Source organism: Aedes albopictus, chromosome 1, assembly GCF_035046485.1.
Source record: "Aedes albopictus strain Foshan chromosome 1, AalbF5, whole genome shotgun sequence".
Taxonomy (NCBI): Eukaryota; Metazoa; Arthropoda; class Insecta; order Diptera; family Culicidae; genus Aedes; species Aedes albopictus.
This window is the reverse complement of record NC_085136.1, coordinates 235,873,362-235,894,593: the sequence shown is the minus strand read 5'-3', so window position 1 is coordinate 235,894,593 and position 21,232 is coordinate 235,873,362. Positions and strand designations below refer to the sequence as shown.

The window sequence follows — 21,232 nt, the reverse complement described above, 5'->3', positions numbered from 1 at the left end:
CTGCGTTCTTCTTCCCCACATCCTCTTTGCACTCCTCGTTGAACCATTCGTTCCGTTGACTCCGTTTACTCCAGCAGTCCTATAGGGAGCCACATCAAGCTCGACCATGGCCGGTAACGCTGCCTCAAGATTCTGCACGCATACAATGGCTATTTCTTTCAGTCGCTCTAGGTCAAATCGAGGCGGTCGTCGGTACCGTACAACAGTGTTGATGGAGAGTTTTTGGTGCAGCATGAAGATCGTCAGGTAGTAATCGAGTCGATGATTGGTCCTATCTTTAAAAATGTTGAAGAAGTGTCATCCAGTATACCTAGCTGCACTGACCTCCAACACTCCTCATCACACACTCAAATCCGACGCGTCTCGAGCTCAACATGGCCACCGTACTCCTCCTGGATCCCAAACTATTGCTTAGCGAGCTCTTCCTAGCACCCTAATTCTTCGCTATCGAGCTATTTTCGCTACTAAGATCCTCCTGGCACCAAGCTTCCTCCGACACAGAGTACCTTCTGCCATTAAGTTGCTGCGTTGATCGAGCAGCCAGCACAGCACAAGGTTCCACAAGATACTAGATCCTCAACGAGTTTTGGTCCCTTCACTGTCTTATGATATCTCAATGACTATTGACACCCAGTCGCATCGTCTGTTGGCACTTCATCGGGTATCGGCCATCTCATTGTCTCTTGGAATGTACCGAATCTTAGCCTCCTCGCTTCTTGTACTCCATCGGCGCCCATGGGCCCATATGTAACCGTCGGTTACAAATATCAATTGTAGCTCCACCACAATTACCCAACTCCCACAGTCCTTCCCGGATTCTCCAACCATTAAGCCCTTTTAAAAGAATACCCTCATATACATTGGAACAGCGGCACTCATTTGTGAGCTTGGCGATGAGTGAGCCTGAACCACTCTCATGTTCCACTGTGTCAGAAGTGACAGGATTTATGTCGAGCAGTTTGAACCGGTAAGGCAAAATATTACCAAGCCCGATCAACAGATGGAGCACACGTAAACTGATTAGGGTGTGCATCAAATGAACAACATAAATGTCAAATATCATGATATTGAACTTATTGTTACATATCATGATATTCGACATTTAGACCGATCACCTATAAATAACGGGTAGTGAGAATGAAAATTCCTCTTCTTCGCTTGTGACCCCAGACCGATTAGTAGTGCGCGCGGTTTTATTTAATTAATCGAAAAATGTGAGGTTAATGTAATGCCTCCAATATAGTGGAAATACTAAACTTTTGTGTTATTTTTCTTTTTAGTTGTTTGAAAAAACGTGTTAAAGTTGTTAGTACAACATGCAAATAAGTGTTAGTAAAAAAAAAATAAACTAAAAGCAATGGTTAGTTTTGTTAGTGTTAAAATGTTTCTTAAAATCTAATGTTTCTTAAAATTGTATTCAGTGCGATAATGTACAGCTTAACCTAAAAGTGAAAACTAGGAAGAATTGATATCGATAACCAACAAGAAAAAGGTAATAGAAAATTTGTTAAATGTGTTAAAAGAACTGAAGATTAGAAGAAGTGACGTTACAGGGGAATTAAAATCGTGGTTAGGTCCAAAGTGGGCCTTTTTCTTGTATTTGCCAGCAAAATTCGGTGCACAAGTGGTCCAATCGCCCGCCTTTGACAAGCGAGAAGAATTCTAAAACGAGCTCTGGTAGCAAATACGTTTTGCAATGCTACCGACGCTACTAGCCGCCATCTTCAGTAGCAAAGCTCCGTCGAGCGGTCCAGCGGCCGCCATTGCGACAAACTCCAGCGAGAGCATCAGCCGATGCACCAATACAGCCACCATCCCAGTTGGCGAGAACTTCGCCAACCACAGCAACCATCACTACAGTCAGCATCTCGTCTAGCGAGAACATCGCTCACCATGGCAACACCTCTACAAACAACCCTGATCAGGATACAAACAAAATGCGCAAGTACCCTTGTAAACAGTGACGTCACCAATAAATATGTATGTATTAGTAGGCCTAAACACATTCGCAGCAAACATACAATTAGAAATGACCATGAGTGTTAGTGTTTCCCCTAGTTTTGTGTTTGTCCCGTTTTGCCGGACCCATAAAGGGGTCTCCAACCCTCGTCGCTCTTGCGGTCCCTCGAAAAGTGGTGAGTTTTAGATTCGAGCACCCATCGGTAACCGGTTTGATGTTTCATTTTATTCCTTTGTGCGTGTACGTCATTTGTTGATATTCGTTCCATTTCCGTATGTTCCTGTTCTGATAAATACCTTCTACTGACCAGGGGAGAGAGAACAAGCTTAAAAATCCACTTCAACGACCCTGTAGATGAAAAACCCTATTCCCTGAGCTGGCGAGTTACACATAACCTATTTATTTCCTTTGCAGTAAAATTAAATGCTAAGCTTGTTTGAAAACAAGCTGTAGTATGTGTTTACACTTCAAATTCTCATTTACTTCTGACAAAACGACGCTCGATGCGCAATAAAGCTGATTCCACCAGAAAGCCTCGAGAAAGAGGATGGCAGCATAAAGAATACACCTAAAGAGAGGTGTAGCGTGGCATACTTGTTGTTTGTATCAACAGTATCACTCTCCAGCTACGACGGCGATTCGTTGCCGTGCTACTGCTTATTACGTATGAAAACAATCAACGGCGCTACACCAACGCTGTCTACGCAGAGTGGCTCGGGGAAAACTTGGTAGCAGAATCAGAAGCCTGCCAAATCAATGCAGGTTTCTTTTCTGCCGAGACCGTCGCCATTCTCGTTGCCACTACATCGTCGACAGCTCGGCCAGTTATGATTAATACAGACTCAGCGATCCGGGTCTCAGCATTACAAGCCGACAGACCTCGGCATCCGTGAACTCAGCGGTTTTAGCTAAGGGCTCCCAGCGTAACATTTTTGTCTGTGTCACAGGGTACTACGGTATCCCTGGCGATTGGTCAGGCTAAGGCCGGGGTGGCCTCTGCTGTACATAGTAGCCGCCTCCATTCTACTCGGTCCATGGCTGTTTGTCTCCAGTTCCGCACTCTGCGTAGGGTCCGCAGATCGTCCTCCACTTGCTCGACCCACCTATAGCTATAGCTCGCTGCGCTCCACGTCTTCTTGTACCGGTCGGATGACTCTCGAGAACCATTTTAGTCGGGTTGCTATCCGACATCCTGACGACGTGACCCGCCCACCGTAGCCTCCCGATTTTCGCGGTATGGACGATGGTTGGTTCTCCCAGCAGCTGATGCGAAAACTCCAAGGGCGCGTTGGTCCTCTGCACGTAGGGTCCATGTTTCGTGCCCATAGAGGACGACCGGTCTTAATCAACGTTTTGTAGATGGTTAACTTCGTGTTACGGCGAACTTTATTCGATCGTAGAGTTCTGCGGAGTCCAAAGTAGGCACGATTTCCTGCCACAATGCGCCTCTGAATTTCTCTGCTGGTGTCGTTGTCGGCGGTCATCAGTGAGCCCAAGTACATGAAATCTTCAACCGCCTCGATTTCATCACCATCGATATGAATTCGGGGTGGCGGGCGCGGTGATTCCTCCCTGGAGCCCTTTGCCATCATGTACTTTGTCTTCGACACATTAATGACTAATCCGATTCGCCTGGCTTCACTCTTTAGTCGGATGTACGTTTCCACCATCGTCTCAAATTTACGAGCAATAATATCAATATCATCGGCGAAACCAAGCAGCTGAACGGACTTCGTGAAAATCGTCCCACTCGTGTTTATCCCCGCTCTTCTTATTACACCCTCCAAAGCAATGTTGAACAGCAAGCACGAAAGACCATCAGCTCGCCGTAACCCTCTGCGAGATTCGAAGGGACTCGAGAGTGTCCCTGATACTCGAACTACGCACATCACTCGATCCATCGTCGCCTTGATCAATCGTATCAGTTTATCCGGGAATCCGTATTCGTGCATAATCTGCCATAGCTGTTCTCGATCGATTGTATCATATTTACGCCGATTTGAAATCGATGAACAAGTGATGTGTGGGCACGTTGTATTCGCGGCATTTCTGCAACACCTGGCGGATGGCGAACATCTGGTCCGTTGTAGCGCGTTCACCCATAAATCCAGCCTGATATTGCCCCACGAACTCTCTTGCAATCGGTGATAGACGGCGGCATAAAATTTGAGAGAGTATCTTGTAGGCAGCGCTCAGTAGTGTGATCTCGCGGTAGTTCCCGCAATCCAACTTGTCGCCCTTTTTGTAGATGGGACACACGATACCTTCCATCCATTCCTCCGGTAATACTTCCTCCTCCCAAATCTTGGTAATAACCCAGTGTAGTGCTCTCACCAGTGCTTCTCCACCGTATTTTAAAAGCTCGCTTGGTAGTTGATCTGCTCCAGCGGCTTTGTTGTTCTTCAACCGGTCAACCTCATCCTCAATCTCTTGAAGGTCAGGGGCCGGAAGTCTTTCGTCCTGTGCACATACTCCTAGATCTGTTACCACGCCACCTTCGGTACTTGCAACGTCGCCATTGAGGTGCTCATCGTAATGCTGCCGCCACCTCTCGACCACCTCACGCTCGCTCGTGAGAATATTCCCGTGATTATCTCGGCACATGTCGGCTTGTGGCACAAAGCCTCTGCGCGAGCGGTTCAGCTTCTCGTAGAACTTTCGTGTGTCCTTAGCGCGGTACAGCTCTTCCATCGCTTCGCGATCTCGTTCTTCCTGCTGGCGCTTCTTCATCCGGAAGACTGAGTTCTGCCTGTTCCGCGCCTGTTTGTAACGTGCCTCATTCGCTCTCGTACGGTGTTGCAGCATTCTCGCCCATGCTGCATTCTTCTCGTTTTTCAACTGTTCACATTCGCCGTCGTACCAGTCGTTTCTGTGATTCGGAGTCGCGAAGCCTAGTGCTGTAGCCGAGGTACTACCTATGGCGGATCGGATGTCCCTCCAGCCATCTTCAAGTGTAGCTGCGCCAAGCTGCTCTTCCGTTGGTAGGGCCACTGCTAACTGCTGCGCGTAGTCTTGAGCCACTTCTACGTTACGCAGCTGCTCGATGTTGAGTCGCGGCGTTAGACTTCGACGCGTGGTGATAACTGTCGAAAGTTTTGAGCGCATGCATACAGCGACTAAGTAGTGATCCGAATCTATATTCGCACTGCGGTATGTGCGGACGTTGGTTATATCCGAGAAGAATTTACCGTCGATTAGAACGTGGTCGATTTGGTTTTCTGTTTGATGGTCGGGTGATCTCCAGGTGGCTTCGTGGATATCTTTGTGGGTGAAGAAGGTGCTTTGGACTACAATACCACGGGAGGCTTCAAAGTTTAAGCATCGCTGGCCGTTATCATTCGATATGGCGTGCAGGCTGTTTCGCCCGATTACCGGTCTGTACATTTGCTCCCTTCCTACCTGCGCGTTCATGTCGCCGACAACAATTTTCACGTCACGCGGCAAGCAACCATCGTATGTTTGCTCTAACTGCGCGTAGAACGCTTCTTTCTCGTCATCGGGTCTCCCTTCGTGTGGGCAGTGGACGTTGATGATGCTGTAGTTGAAGAAACGACCCTTAACTCTCAACATGCACATCCTTGCGTTGATCGGCTGCCACCCGATCACACGTTGTCGCATCTTGTCCAACACTATAAATCCTGTTCCCAGTTCATTGGTGGTGCCACAGCTTTGGTAGAAGGTAGCCGCTCGATGCCCGCTTTTCCACACTTTCTGTCCAGCCCAACAAAGTTCCTGCAACGGACGATGTCGAAGTTGCGGGGATGTAGTTCGTCGTGGATTATCTTGTCACATCCTGCGAAACCTAGTGACTTGCAATTCCATGTTCCAAGTTTCCAATCGTAGTCCTTATTTCGTCGCGTGGGTCTTTGCCGATTATATCGAGTCGTATTTTCTCCTATGTTATTCGCAATGGGGATTTTTACGGGTGGCTTGTTGGGCCTACGCCAACACTGCTGTCTCGCCGGAGGGCCATCGTGCCAGTTCTGTTTAACGTCCCAACCAACACTGGGACGACCACGCTGATGGGGCTACCACCTTGGATCTAGCTGGGCGTGGTGCAGCGTTTCTTACTCAGCCGCTGGATGCCAGAACAGACGCTGTGTGAGCCGCACCTCCTTGGTGAACAGACACTCGGATCGTACCTCCTCAATCTAGCTGAAGTCAGAAGGACAACAGTGCCCAGGCTGCACTACCAGCTAAGCACACAACTCTTAACTGGCGGTCTTTGTCATCGCTTGACCCGTGGAAGCATGAGGTAGGAACTTTGGAGGACCAGAGCTATATTGGACTCCTTATCGACTCACCGTTTTGCAGCCCTACGGTATCCCTGGTAGGGTTAATAAACATGACAAAAAAAAAAGTTTCTTGGTGTCATTTGTCCAGCCACATTTATGTAAAACAATCCATTCCCAGGATGCGTTCAACTGCTGTTACTCAGGCAACGCCTCCTCCGATGAATGACTTGACGGAAGCCAAGTGTCAAATGAAGTCATTTTTCACCCGAATCGAAACAAAAACAATTACGCTTCAAATTACAAAACATTTGTTTGCCAACTTCGCGACGGCCGACATTCGACTCAATTCGGCTTGTCTCCTCTTCTTCCCTCATTAGCTACGCGAGCTGCACCAACGAGTGGTCCTCTGCTGAACCTGTCGTGCAAATTATGCTTGCAAAAATTTATGTTTTCATTACTCACTGCGCAGTCCGCCGGCAGTTCCGCCGTTGCCTCTCCTGCTGATGATCACCACCACCCTGCCGAAACTCCATCGGCAGCCAGCTCATTTCTCGGGAATGTGCCTCAATTTTTCGTAGTTGCCTTGCCAACCGCGCTCCGCGCGCCACTACCGCCTCGCCTTCGACGGTTCTTATTACCCCGTTCACAGTCCGTAATTAGAAGAAGCCTCGCGTTCGCGTCGTTCGTTCGGTGGAGTCGTTTTTACGAGCCGTGTTCCGTGGAAGCGAATCGGAGCTTGGTTCCTCGTTTGCATTCGCGAAAATTGACGCTCGAATAAATGATTGTCGGCCGACCGGCGGACCGCCCTCTTCCCTCCCTCGCTCGCTGGACTGGAAGCAGTCGATCTTCGTGAGCGAGCTGGTTCCGCTGCAAATCAGCCGTATTAATCAAGAAAATCGCAGTAGGCTTAGAGAAATCCAGTGCTAGTCAACCCATCGATCAAATCGCTAGGCGCTAGGTGGCGCACGTGTTGCGTCGCCACGCTATCTGTCTATCGCATCATGTGCGCTGTGTCCTGCGTGCGCGCGAAAGATGCGGAGGCAGCTGTCAAACGGTAATAAACATCTTCATGATCTTCGCATAAAAGAAAACATACATAGCGATCGCGGCCATCGAAGGTACGCATAAATTATGTTCTCCGCGGTACCTAATGACGATGGACCAGGCAGCAGCAGCTGCTGCCCGGCTTTGAAATAGAGTCATTTGCCTCCTCCGATGATGATGGACCCACCGCCGGACGAACGCGCGACGATCAGGTGCAAGGGGGCAACTGTGCGCGGTGCGTGACGGATCGACAATGTTGCCAGCGAAAGCAATTGGTGCAATCGACGGAGATGATGATGATGGTGCTGCTACAGCCAAAATCGCTCCCGGGAAATGGAGTGTTTGTTGTTTGGTCTGGAAATGGGAACCAGAGCCTGGCTGGGCCAAACGCACAACAAACGACACACACGAGACGCTGGGATAAATTTATAATAAACAACAAAACGATTTCACGATAATATCATGTATTATATTTCTCCTGGCCCGGAATGAATGCCGCGCGGCGAAGCACCGTCGTCCGACATCGGCTTCACGTTGCATGTTGATCGTGATGAGCCTGGGACTTCCTAAGAAGGCCACTGCCGGTGAGCGTAACCCTGGAAACCAGCAATATTCCTTTCTGCTCAAAATTATGTTAAGGAGAATTTTTTTTTCGTGTAAATTGAAATTTTATCTTTCGAAGAGGACTTTTGTTGATAAAAATAATCATTCATACAATGTTGTTTAAAACTGATTGACCAGATCAAACGTTGAAAGACTTAATGACAGGCCATCCGCAGGATCAACTTTAGGAAAAACTGGCCTCGATGCTGTCAGACAAGACAGTGTTGCCGAATTCATAAAATTTTACCTGTAATTATCTAAAACTATTCAACCGTTATAAATCCTTCCCGTGTCCGTTTTGCCCTTCCGAAGGTAAACGAACAGTTCGGGAGGAACGTGGCCCTGCACTATGGGCCAGAAATCAAAATTTCGCGACAAAATTCAAAAAAGTTGTTTTTTTTTTTAGATAAATCTATTTTTATATATGTATGATTGTTTGGGCTATGTTTGATTGCATGCCGACTGTTTTTATTTTATTTGTAACAAAATTGTACCGCTTTTTGTATGGAGAAACTTCTTGTAAGCGAAAATTCTCAATTTTAACCAATATTAAGAAATATGTAATTTGTGGTGAACAATGTGCCCAGCAAATATAACGCCTACATTTCCTAACAGCGGGCCTCCAGTTAGCCTAGTGGTTAGGGCTATGGATCGCCAATCTGGAATCGGCGGGTTTGATACCCGGTTCCGGTCGGGAAAAATTTCTCGACTCCCTAGGCATAGTGTATCATTGTACTTGCCTCACAATATACAAATTCATGCAATGGCAGGCAAAGAAAGCCCTTCAATTTATAACTGTGGAAGTGCTCAAAGAACACTAAGTTGAAGCGAGGCAGACCAAGTCCCAGTGGGGATGTCGAGCCATAAAGAAAAAGATTTCTAGTAAATTTAGTATATTTTTCATATTTGATGCACAAATTGCGATATCTTTAAGTTCACAATAAAATTCTCAATATTTACTCAAATTTTATGGTTTATTTGCCAATTTGTACAAAAAGTAGTAGTATTCGACCGTGTTCGACATGCAACTGGTCTAGGAAGCTAGTCGACACTCTTCTTTTTCGGATGCTACCGGACTTTTTTTGCGGGAATTTGTGGGGAGCCAGGATAGAGTGATTTTAGTGCATGCGTTAATTTTACAAAATTATGTTTTACGCTGTGCTTCAATAACCATCAACACTAAGATCCATTTTTGCCATTACGACGCAATCTCTTTATGGCTTGCGAAACAATACGCAACAAAGGTTTCGTTTCAGGTAAGACTGTGATTGTAGGTATTTAAATCAATATCACACACTTACTCAAAGTGCAAAGTTTCGGTACATCAATTGACCACACGAATTTATGATTTTTAATAAGATCAATTAATGTATACAGGGCTAAGTTTTCGGTGGAAAAATCCGCTGCTCAGGTGTTTCAGATGTCCGGCATTTGGCCGAATGTCGCTTGGCTGAATGTCGCTTGGCCGAATTATGTTCAAAATAATTCAGAGACCCCTTTTCACATTCTAGCTGCCAATTTGATCATCATTAATTGTTCCTTTTTCCTTCCTCCAATCATTGATTATTCTTTCTAGTTTTACAATTCAGGGGTTAGTTGGCGTTGAAACTGTCAATATTTTATCAGATAATTTTCGTCCTTTTAATCATAGGCGATTATTTTGAGTTATATTGACGTGGAGAACAGCGGCACGATCGTTTCTTCTTCAGCCAAACGGCATTCAGCCAAATGGTGTTCGGCCAAATGACCCTTTCGGCCAAATGGCGTTCGGCCAAGCGGAAATCATCCAAATGACAGTCGGCTAAATGACTCGGAGCCGGTATTTGAACAATAAATAAATTACGCTCGCTCTTTGTACATATGTGCAAGTGGGATGGATATATTTGCGATAAATAGAAATATTTGATTTTCCTTGAAATATTCAAAATGCCGTGCCATTGATTGGCTCGGTAGCTAAGTTGGTAAAGCACTTGTGTAGCATATAAGAGTCGTGAGTTAAAATTTCACTTGAGCTTTGGATTTGGCCCTAATTTCATTAATAATGTATCCATCTGTACATAAGTATGTACGTTGGATTAATTTTAAATTTTTATTGATCACACGGATTGATATACTTTGCACATTGAGTAAGTGTGTGGTCTTGATTTAAAAGCTTATAATCACATTTATATCTGAAACAAAATGTTCCAGAATGGTAGTTGTTTGTTGCTATGTATATTGTTTCGCAAGCTATAAAGTCATTGCGTCGTAATGGCAGGAGTAGATGATTATTGAAGCCCAGCGTGAAATATTGAAAAATTAAAGCAAGCACTAAAATCACTCTAACTTAGTTTCCCGCAAACTCCCGCAAAAAAGTCCGGAGGCATTCGAAAACGAAGAGTCCAAACTAGCATCCTAGACCGGTTGCATGTCGAATACGGTCGAATACTTCTACTTTTGGAACACATTGGCAAATAAACCGTAAAATTTGAGTAAATATTGTAAAATTTTCTTTTTAAACTTAAAAGCATCGCAATTTGTGCACCAAATATGCAAAATATACTGAATTTACTTTTCGGAAATGTATGCGTTATACTTGTTGGGAACATTTTTCACCAAAAATAACATTTTTCTAAATATTGGTTAAAGTCGAGAATTTTCGCTTATAAGAAGTTTCTCCATACAAAAAACGATACAATTTTGTTACAAATCGAAAAAATCAGTCGGTATATAATCAAACATAGCCCAAATAATCATCCAAATATGAAAATTGATTGATCTTAGAAAAACAACTTTTTTGACTTTTGTCGCGAAATTTTGATTTCTGGCCCATAGTGCCCTGATGGCCCGGGGGCCAAATTTATTTCGCGCAGCACAACAGCAAAACGCCTAACCTTGGTGCACTCACTCGATGCACTCTACCTTGCTGACGTCGAAGGTAGAGTAAAACGCAAGCCACTACTGCTGCTGCAAGCTGCACTGTGCATCATGTTTTGCACGCCGGCCAGCGCTGTCGCTCTGCGCACCCAGAACGGATCACTTTGGTTGGTTGCCGTGGTTTCGGTGGGTCTCTCTGGCGGGTACCGGACGGATTGCTGCTACACACGAATTTTGCGCAAGAAATATTACCTTCAAGTTGAACGGATGAAAAATAATAAAGTAATTACATATTTACTGCACGGAGGGTGTGGATCTGGAGCGGGCTGAGGGAACTATGCAGTCGGTCCAAGGAGCTTCCCGGCTCCAGTCTACAGCGAGTTTTGTGTGCCGGATGAGCAGCGGGGGTTGCCCCACTTCGGTTGGCGTGGAGTTGGGAAATTTGATCCTTCTTTTGTGGTGTCGTGAGCAGAACGAAATCACGGATTGTTGTGCAAAGATTGCAGATTGGTGCCTACTGGAGGACTTGGAAATGTAAACAAAACTTGGTTTCCTTTTAGAAGGCAATGAACAATATGTGTACCCAGTAGAGTAGCGTTCCCTTCCAGGAGAAATAAGCTTGAATTTAGGTCAAAATCAATCAAATTCAGGAAGTGTAATTCGGAACGTTATCTAAAATTTCAATTTGCATGATAATTCAGAATGCACGTAGTAGTAGTTACGAAAAGAGCGTATACACGGGACAAGCACAAGAACAAGCGGATAATGTGAGAACTAGAAGTGTAGAGAAATGAAGACATTTGGAAGAGCATAATCACCAATATTGTGGAATTAACACCAAATTGGTGTCGGAAGTAACTTCATTGACATCCGCTGCCTTTCCTAGGCGTTAAACATAACGTCTAAAGTAATGCGCTGGATAGTAAATATGATGCTCTATTCAGCGCACTACTTCCGACATTATTTTTAACACATAGGAAAGGCAGCGGAAGTCAATGAAGTTACTTCCCACGCCGATTTAGTACTAAATACACAATACTCAATTTGAAATGCAATGGTTCCTAACTGAGTAGTTAGTTACGGCTTATTTCCTATAAATCATAGGATACCCATGCGATTTTCAGTGGCTCTGTGAGTAGATGTTGGAGTGCAATGGAATATGCGGGGTGCCCCTACCAAGCACACCGCTGAGCTCGAGATGGCAGCATGAGCTAATCTATGTGGTTTCACGCCGTCAGATCGACCACCTTGGGCCCGAAATCATAAAAGTGGCGACTTCGGAAGTAAAATTTTAGTGTGAATTTAGTGCTATAAAGTTTAGGCAAACCCTGTTTGCCATCGAGTATGTCAGTAGTGAACGAAGCTTCTACTGTTATTATTGAAAAGGACACCGAATCGGGTGAGAAGCTTCGAAAAATGTATTACCTGCAAGACGGTTGGCCGAAAAAAACCAGGATTGTGGACCCAGAGATAAAGCGTTGCCATGCCTACCAATAATCGCTAAACACGGTAGGTAGGCTGCATTATGTTCGGAGACACACTGCCGATTCTTGAGAAACATCGAAACCGATGCCTGCTACAGCTTCTTCAGAGCCTTCCAGGTATCCAGTGGATGAATGTCATTGCTAGGAGTTTCGCTCCTGGCCTTCCTTAGATGAGGAAATCGTTACGTACGTGAAGCCCTGTAAATATTCACAAGTAACAATGAATGCTGAACTGTGAGAATATTAGCTGAACATTGACTGGTAAATGGTGTCAGTGACTGAATACTGGTCTGAAAAATGGCTTGTTAAATTTATTCAACCAGCAATACATAGATGACTGAATATTAAGTGGAATATAATATTATTCATCTGTCTAACCAGACTTAAGCATACTTAAGCTTAATCATATGTTGTTCAATCCAAGAAATGTTTTCGTAGAGTCCACACAGCTTCATCAGCCTCAGTCACAATACAGGCTTAGTTCAACTTAAGTTCTTCATTATTCATACACAACCAGTAATGATCTCGTTTTCGAGAATATGTATACAATTGTTCTATGGACTAAGCCAACTGGTCCATGGAAGCAGGTTCATGTAGACTATGCGGGACCGATAGATAGAAGTCACTTCGTTGATGCGTACTCTGAATTGACGGAAATTGATAGCTAAAATTTACTCTTCAATTTATTCTCTTTTTTTAAATTTCTTCTTAATCATGAATATTACTTGAACACTAATTCTTCACACAACTTATACTCTGGTAAAGAAAAAACAAAAAACTCGGGTTATTATTCTCGATCGTCAATTTACATCTATCCAGGTATGGCATAGAAGAAATGCTGTCCCTTTTGACTGAGTAAATGTTAAAGTGATCAATTACTAGCGCCTCAGGTGGTACGATCGCGCAGGATTGGTCTTAGTTTCAGAGATGTTTTTGGAAGTCTATGTTTCAGAGTGGTTTATTGAAGAAATAGATTGAGAAATCTTTGAGTTCTTATACAAAAACAATTTCAACGGAGGAAGAGGTGTTGGAAACCGTTAACATTTTTCTTACGCCGTTAATGAACAGTCCCTTTTTTCGTTTCCTCATTCGACATGACATTACGGTGGCAGCATCAGTAATCGATCAACGACCAATTACAGACTTCCCTCGCGACAGTCTCCCAAGATCAACGTTCAAAATGATCTCCCACCATCTGAAACGATTGCGCTTGGCTCTGATCTGATCTACTCCACACGGCTTAGGAGAACTACTGAACTGAACCCGACTCAAACCGACCGACATAAATCAATGCTGCTTTCCCCCACACACTTGAGTCACCCTCTTATCTGCTTCGCTTTCGTCGTCTGGCTTCGTCTCCTTTGCGACATCTTACTCTCCTCCGTTGTTCTGTTCTCCGTTCCTTCCCAGAAGATGATCTGAAACTGCAGCGCACCCATTCAAACAGCCGGTGCCACTGCTGGACCAGAGCACTGATAAGTAGCGATGAAAACATTTCCATTGCGCATCCGTTCGCATTGACGACATTCTCCGACATACGTACAGTCACAAACACAACGACACTTATCTTTCTCTCTCTCTTTTTCGATTGTCCTTCGTGATCGTGGTGCACGAAGCGCAAGAGAAAGCGGTGCATTCTCTCTTTCTTGTTCGCTTCGTCCTCGCTCTCTTCTCTTTCTCTCGCTATTTACGCGTTCGCTCACTCTCGGTAAACCGATCGCGAACACGATCACCTTTTCTCTTGCACTCTCTCTCCGAACCGTAACAACTCCATTCAGCGAGCCCGCTCGCCAGTATGCTTCGGATCGTGACTTCGCTAGTGTCGTGCCGTATCGTTCAAAAGTTCTGCGCGGAATCCTCGCGATCGCGCTTTTCGGCATCGGAAAGAATAGAGTGACAACAAGGAAGACCAATAACTACAATCAATCAGTGAGTCTCGTGCGGTGCTGTGTCGTGTGTTTTCCTTTTCGTTTCGTGGTTGTCTCACATATTTTTGGGATAATAATCACTTGGGAAGAAGTTCTCGTGAGAATCAGTGTGTACACCGTTCGACGATCTGCGGTCACGAAGCCGCGATCGATCGACTGATCTCCGTTCTTGCCGTGGGGCGGAATCGGAGCGAAAGGTCAGTGAAAATTTCTTCATTTAGTTCAATCCACGGCCTGTGCCTGCAACGAATTGTGGATTTTTCTCCACCACCGACCGTCGCTATCACCTACCTTCCGAAGCCGGAGGGATCGCTGATAAATATCTTCCCGTGGATCGTTCGCAGTCTTGGCTTGTCCAGGCCAAGAAGCCCGGTCCCAGGCACGATTCAATAACGAAGATCATCCAAGGCGAAACAGAAGAAAGGTAAGAGGCGAAACAAAGCGCTTATGATGTGGAATTAAATTAAGACCCAACAACGACGTCGACGGTCGATGATGATCGCGCGCCCGTTCATGATGGTTCGCGGAGGCGTGATCGCCCCGGCGGTGGTGTTCGATGTTGTGGGGGCCCTCTTCGGCGCGCTGAATTGGTGGGCGTGGCCGGCGAGCCAATCGGTGGGGGGCTTCAATTAAAACCATCATGTCCGACGGTCCGTCCAACGATCGGTCGGTCGATCGGTTAGCCGACGGAACTGCTGCAAGACGGGCAGGCAAGCACGGCGAGCAGCAGTGATTTTTATCACGCTCAATCGAACGCCTCTCGCGTCGATATTCCACGTACGTATAACAAGAACAAGGTCTACACCAACTCCCAAACGACGATGGAACGGACGGACGATCGACGGTGATCTTCTGGAGGTTTGTGCCTGGATGTGCCTCACCTGCCATCATCGTTGTCGACGAATCCTTCGTGTACTGCTGCGTCGCGCCGTCGTGCGATCATAATTTTCTCGTTTTTATGCCTCCAAGCAAATTGTTTACTTTTCTCCGGCTTTTGTTGTTTTCTTCGTTGGATTTTTTAGTTGATCTTTCTGGGAGCCTGTGGGAGCTCTCGCGTGGATTGCTGGGCCTGGATTTGTGGTTTTTCAGTAACTTGTGGAGCAACTTAATTCTGTGGCTTTCGGTGATTTAAAGCTGGAAACGAAAAGTATAAACGGTACTTGAAATGGATAATGTTGAAGGAATTCATTCGGCATTCAGCGCATAGGAACAACCAGTGGAGTTTCAGCTTGGGTAATAGTTAAAACTACCTACCTATGTTTCGCAAAATTGTACCAGGATACGCCAAAAGAGAATCGATGATTCGGTAAAGTTTTCCGAATGTTCAGTAATATTGCATTGAGTTCGAAATTATTGGAGACTGGGACATTCTCAAAGTGCAACTTTAGCAGGTCGTGCATTTTCGACCGTTAACGGCACCGGCCACGTCCTTACAACCACCTGGGGAGGGAAAAAAGATTTAAGTGTGATGGTTGTTGCTACTAGAGACCGAGAGCACTCTGCATCTCCACAAACACAAAGGGAAGTTTCCTAGTGTATCAGCAAACAGAAGTCTGATCTCAAGAATTGTCCACGTTTCTACACTTTTGTGCATTACACGTATACCTCGAGGTCTATCTGATCCAGAGGATTTCGTCACGCAGATGAACGAATCTTAACTTCTGTGGAGCAGGATGCTCTTGAGATTTACTAGGACGTTGACAACCGCACCACAGAGAACATACGTCCAAGCTCATGCAGCGCGGTTGCGTAAAGCATTGCAACGGTTGTTTTGAAATAACTGGGAATGTGGTCATTACGCGGCGCTGTCACATTTCGAATAAGGCTATCTGACGTTTTATCACCTTTCTCTGATTCGCTCCCGAGGAGGATAGGTTTGTTTTCATACGGAAACATTTCCCTATGAAAATATTAAACAAAAAAATGCTATCCCCTGTGACTGCTTGAGAGAGAAGGGTGATGAACGCTAGATTGCCTTATAGGGGTACAAATTAGCCGTTGTTTTACCTTTTGGCGCTAGTGTTGCCAGGTCTGCACCCCATTATAGTTCCAGTGAGAGAATGTGTTGGTTTAACAAGTAAAACAATAATTATATTGTTGTTCAACTCATTTCTAACTGAAAGGGGTGAAACTTATTACATACCAATGGGTGTCTCAAATTTTGTTGTTGAATTAGTGAAATAATCATAAACATCTTGTTATTTGAGCAAATAGGGTAGAAAAATTTAATGGTACGATATTGAAATATTTCTTTAGTAAGCGCCATCATGATGTCGGAACGAGTTTTTAAGTGGGAAAGTCACCGCCGATGTCGCTGCAGCACTTGTTTTTTCTTTACTCAAGATTTTCAAGCAATTTTGTTCGAGCATGTTCGTATGTTCTCTGTGACCGCACTGCCTGGGATACCTGCATATCCAAGCACCCAGCCAAAAGTTATGTTAGTGAACATTTGCACCATAGATAACAGACATCCAGGCTAGAACAAAATTCATTCATAAAGTTGTGTAAGGATTTGAATCTTCACTTGAGTAAGGTTGCAAACCAATACATGATGACAACACTAACGCCGCCAAACAACATATTGCCACAGTCAGTGGTGAATTGGCTTCTTTAGCGGTGTTGAGATAATTCCATATTCAGAATCTGCATGCAAAACTGAGCCGAAATCCAAATTTTCATGAATTTTGGTGCCCTGGAACCTATTTAAAAATCAATTGGGGTTTTAAATTAAGAAAAATGTATCGATTTTTTGATATTATACGAAAGAGCACCTTTTTCTGAACCATTATGATTTTTTTCAGAATTTTAGAACTTTATTCTGGTACCTAAAATCAATTTCAAAGAGATTTTTTGAAATCACCTTTTGACAGCTGGGTAACTGTTTGACAGCTCCACCCAGTACAAATTGCGACGAGGGGTGATTCGACAAATCGCTCCCATACAAACTTCAAATTGATTTTTAAATAGGTTCCCGGTCACCAAAATTCATGAAAATTTGGATTTCGGCTCAGTTTCTCATGCAGATTTGAAATATGGAATTATCTCAACACCGCTAAAGAAGCCAATTGGAAGTTTGTATGGGAGCGATTTGTCGAACCACCCCTCGTCACATTTTGTACTGGGCGGAGCTGTCAAGCAGTTGGCCAGCTGTCAAAAGGTGATTTCGAAAAATCTCTTCGAAAGCGATTTTAGGTACCAAAATGAAGTTCTAAAAATCTGAAAAAAATCATGGTGGTTCAGAAAAAGGTGCTCTTTTGTATAAAAGCAAAAAATCAATACATTTTTCTTAATTTAAAAACCCAATTGAAACATTTCAACTGGTGAATTGAATTAGTATGGAAAATTAACCGATTGCAGCGCCACGCTATTGCCACTTCTGTTGCCGATGAAATATTCCTTATACAAAATTCAGATTGGACCTGGATGTCTGTTCTCTGTGTTTGCACCTCGATCAACCACGGGTGTTCGACTCGCCCATGCTCTGAAGCGGATAGACAACGTTAATGAGCCATCTGTGGCCTATCCACATACGAAGCAGAAACCTGTCAAGATAGCCAAAACTACGTAAGGATTGGCACCAGCCTCGCATACGTTCCTTACTCGCAAGTCGATTTGAGAGTCGACATAAAATCATGTCACTGGCTCGAGGCATGCTGGACTACCGGCATCCTACCGTATAGGTAGTCAGAGGTAGAAGACAAAAACCCTGACCCTTTGTCTTGAAAACACGCCAATCTCAGATCCCCGTACGGCATCCAAGCCCTTGGAGAATACTTTTCCAGTCTGTCGTCAAGCATCAACAGCTACAACAAATCTTTCAAGCGCCGTACTCAACCTCTATCCACTCAGTAACATCCTATAGTCCCCGAAGATCCAGACAACACGCAGATAAATCAACCTTTCTCTCTCGGTGACCTCCTTTTCGCGCTGAAGTGTTCTGCTGGAAAATACGCTGGCCTGGACGGCATTGGCTATCCCCTCCTTAAAAAGCTCGCTTCGGGAAAGTTACATCAACTGGAGCTTATTAACAAATCATGGACTACCGAAACCCTCCCCTCGGAATGGAATGAGAGCCTAATCGTTCCTATTCCTACGCTAAATACGGATACTCGTCATCCTTCCAAATCCCGACGGATCACCCTTACCTGCTGCATTTCCAAAGATGATGAAGAGGATGGCAAACCGAAACCTGAAGCAATTTCTGGAAACCCATGACCTACTGTATCATCGACTTGTGAAATCCCAAAAGTTTTTGTATGGATCGTAACGTTACGCTCTATGTCTTACGAGTCCTGCCAAAGACCGTTAAATAACAACCCTCGCACCTGTGTTGTGTTAGTGTTGTTCCCCTAAATGTTATCGGCGAGACCCCTTGGTTCCCTTCACAACCACCTTTCCTTATTCGGAGACGCCCCTCTGGCCCCCCTTTGCTGAGACACCCTTCTGTTGACCCATAACAGAACGGACGCAATGTGTTGCAGGTTTAACTTGCCTAGCATACGCACCTCTGGATATTTCATCTCTTGAAGGTTGTCAGGGTAGAGAGATGACGTAGCCCTTGGGTGGATCTAATAAGACTACATCTATGTGCCACGGTTAACCTAGTGTGGGTCATCGGAACCGTTTTCTCAGATCAAAGCTTTTTTGGTTCTGTTTTGGGTCCTGAGTATCTGTGCAAAATTTGAGCACGATTGGTTGCGTTTACACTTTGCGCATTGCAATTGAAATTTGTATGGGATTTTGTATGGGAAAACATACTTTTTTGCATTTTTTTCATAAGTTGAAAAAGTTTGTCTGAAACTTTTTAACCGATACTATAAAATGATAGCCTAGAATGTTCTGAAAAACTTTGTTGAAGACCGCAAAGCGATCCGATGCTTGTGAAAATAGTTATAACCAACGAACCACATGCATGTGTTTATGTTTTAACATGTAAAGGTATAACAATAGCAACAAAATCATGCTGTTTTGCCAAGCAATGCCAACGCTATAACTTTTTTCATACGCATCAGATCACTTCGCGGTCTTTGACAAAGTTTTTCAGGACACCCTAGGCTATGTTTTAACTTTGTCGGTTACATGGTTTTAGAAAAATTCGAGCTTGTTATGAGAAAAATGCAAAAAAGTGTGTTTTCCCATGTAAAATCCCATACAAACTTCAAACGCGATGCGCAAAATGTAGACATAACCGATCGTGCCCAAATTTTGCATAGTTATTTGGATCCTGAAATGGGATCAAAAAAGCTTTGATCTGATGGGATACCATTGAATTTTTCATGTTTCCATATAAACGATGACCCACTCTATTAACCATCCGATCGAATGTTTACCACCACATGCAACTAAGTAAGGTTATTGGTCTATAACCCTCCCTCAGCGGAAGCTATATACCTACTCCTTCCTTGACCGCGGTGATGATGGAGTGACCAGCACTTGGCAGCCCAAAACTCCAACTGCATGTCGTTGTTGAACACCGATACAACTTTCATTCAGAATTCATCTCCAAAACGATAGTCTACAAATGAAGGCATATGCCAACCGGATGGCTGCGGCTAAGAATGGGTTTTTCGCCAGTGGACGAAGCACAAAATTTTGAATGACCATGTGACGCTTGACGTTGGCTTGTTCCCCAGCCATCAAGCCACTGAACAATGATCCGTTTGTGCTCAGGTTTTTTTCAAAAAGTCCTGAAAAGGTTGCCGTCAGTGAAGATAATTGTCAGACAAAAAAAAAGCACAAAACAAGCAACAAAGAAGATGCGGCGATTACTCTTTATCCCAACTGGTGACAGATAATGACATGATCTCGAAATTTTTTGTTGCAGACAAAACGGAAGCTGAATTTGTTGCGTACTTTTCAACTCGTGAATAATCAATTATTACTAACGCAAAATCGGAACTTTTTGATGATACATCTTCAGCAGCGTTACAGTGTTTACCGACTCGAAGTTACCGCTCGAAAATCACAATGCAAGGCTTAAAAATCTCTAAACTCGTGGTGCACGATGTTTGTCCTATTCTGTTCAAGTTGGGACAAACCTATGTCGCATTGGGTAAAATGTCGCAACAAATTCAGGTTGCGACATTGTCGTTATTGTTGCGCGATGGATGAATGTTGATTCACTGGTTGCCGTATATTTCATGTTTCAATAACTATTCTACATATTTAATCTCAAGATTGTCGTATCCACGAATCAGGTTCGATGAACTACTGAAAATGTTTGTAGAACAAACGAAAACCTTCGGAAACGTACAAATTTAAACCGTGCGGTTCAAAGATATTTCACAGAATGGCTTCCAAGGTCGCATCACTTCCTCTAACATTTGCGTTTCTTCCTTTTTCCTTTTCTTTTTTATCGCTAGTTTGCGTTTTACTCGCACTCTTAAATTTTTCCAGCAGAGTTCCACGGTTTCACCCTTTAAGAATGGATAAATTCTGTCACAGGAGCGAAATTTGTCGAAGCGACTCACAAGGTTTCAGTCTACTCTAAACCGCCAAATAGATCTTCGTTTGGCAAAAAGGAAGAAACGCAAAAGAGAAACCGACAATGTTTTTTCATAAGGGCCTAACTGACTTGATCGATTTCTCTTCGTCGACTCTCTCTTTCGCTAATAACTTGATCAAAACAAACAAAAGCATTATTTTTTTGTTTCTATAGCAACATGTAGTCGTCTTCTTCGCATTTCAACCAAAAAATCTTTGGAAAACTCAATACATATTCTGTGATAACACAAAGAGAGGATCGATGAAGAGAACTCGAAAATGTCAGTTAGGCCCAAATGAAAAATCAGTGTCGAAACGCTAATGCTAGAGGAAGTGATGCGGGAAAGGGAAGCGACCTTGGAAGCCATTCTGTGAACTATCTTTGAATCACACGGTTTAACTTTGTACGTTTGCGAAGGTTTTCGTTTGTTCTACAAATATTTTCAGTATTTCATCGAACCTGATTTGTGGCTACGACATGGCGCAATCGGCAGGTATGTATAAGAATAAAAGCAATTTGATTTGGAGCGTGTAGATCTCCATTTCCAATTTAAAATCAAGGGAGAAGGCCTGCAACTGAAATTGAGCAAGTATGACTCCATTTTTATAGCAAGGCGGATATGTCTCCAAACAGAGCGA

The 21,232-nt window shown here is 44.2% G+C and overlaps 1 protein-coding gene and 1 long non-coding RNA gene across 3 annotated transcripts in view; one reads left to right on the top strand and one right to left on the bottom strand.

Annotated features, from left to right (window-relative positions):
• LOC134285528 (uncharacterized) overlaps nucleotides 1-21,232 on the bottom strand; it is a 374,077-nt gene that overhangs the window by 10,452 nt on the left and 342,393 nt on the right. The window lies entirely within an intron of this gene.
• The window catches only part of LOC109399837 (transcriptional activator cubitus interruptus), a 409,162-nt gene that overhangs the window by 339,868 nt on the left and 48,062 nt on the right, over nucleotides 1-21,232 (top strand). Inside the window, exon 1 of one of the 2 annotated variants that reach the window (XM_029873840.2) lies at nucleotides 14,344-14,534. The exons of the other annotated variant lie outside the window; for it this stretch is intronic. The gene's annotated coding sequence lies outside the window, so the exon portion shown is untranslated. Of the gene's footprint in view, nucleotides 1-14,343; nucleotides 14,535-21,232 lie in introns of those variants that run through there. 2 annotated transcript variants of the gene reach the window in all.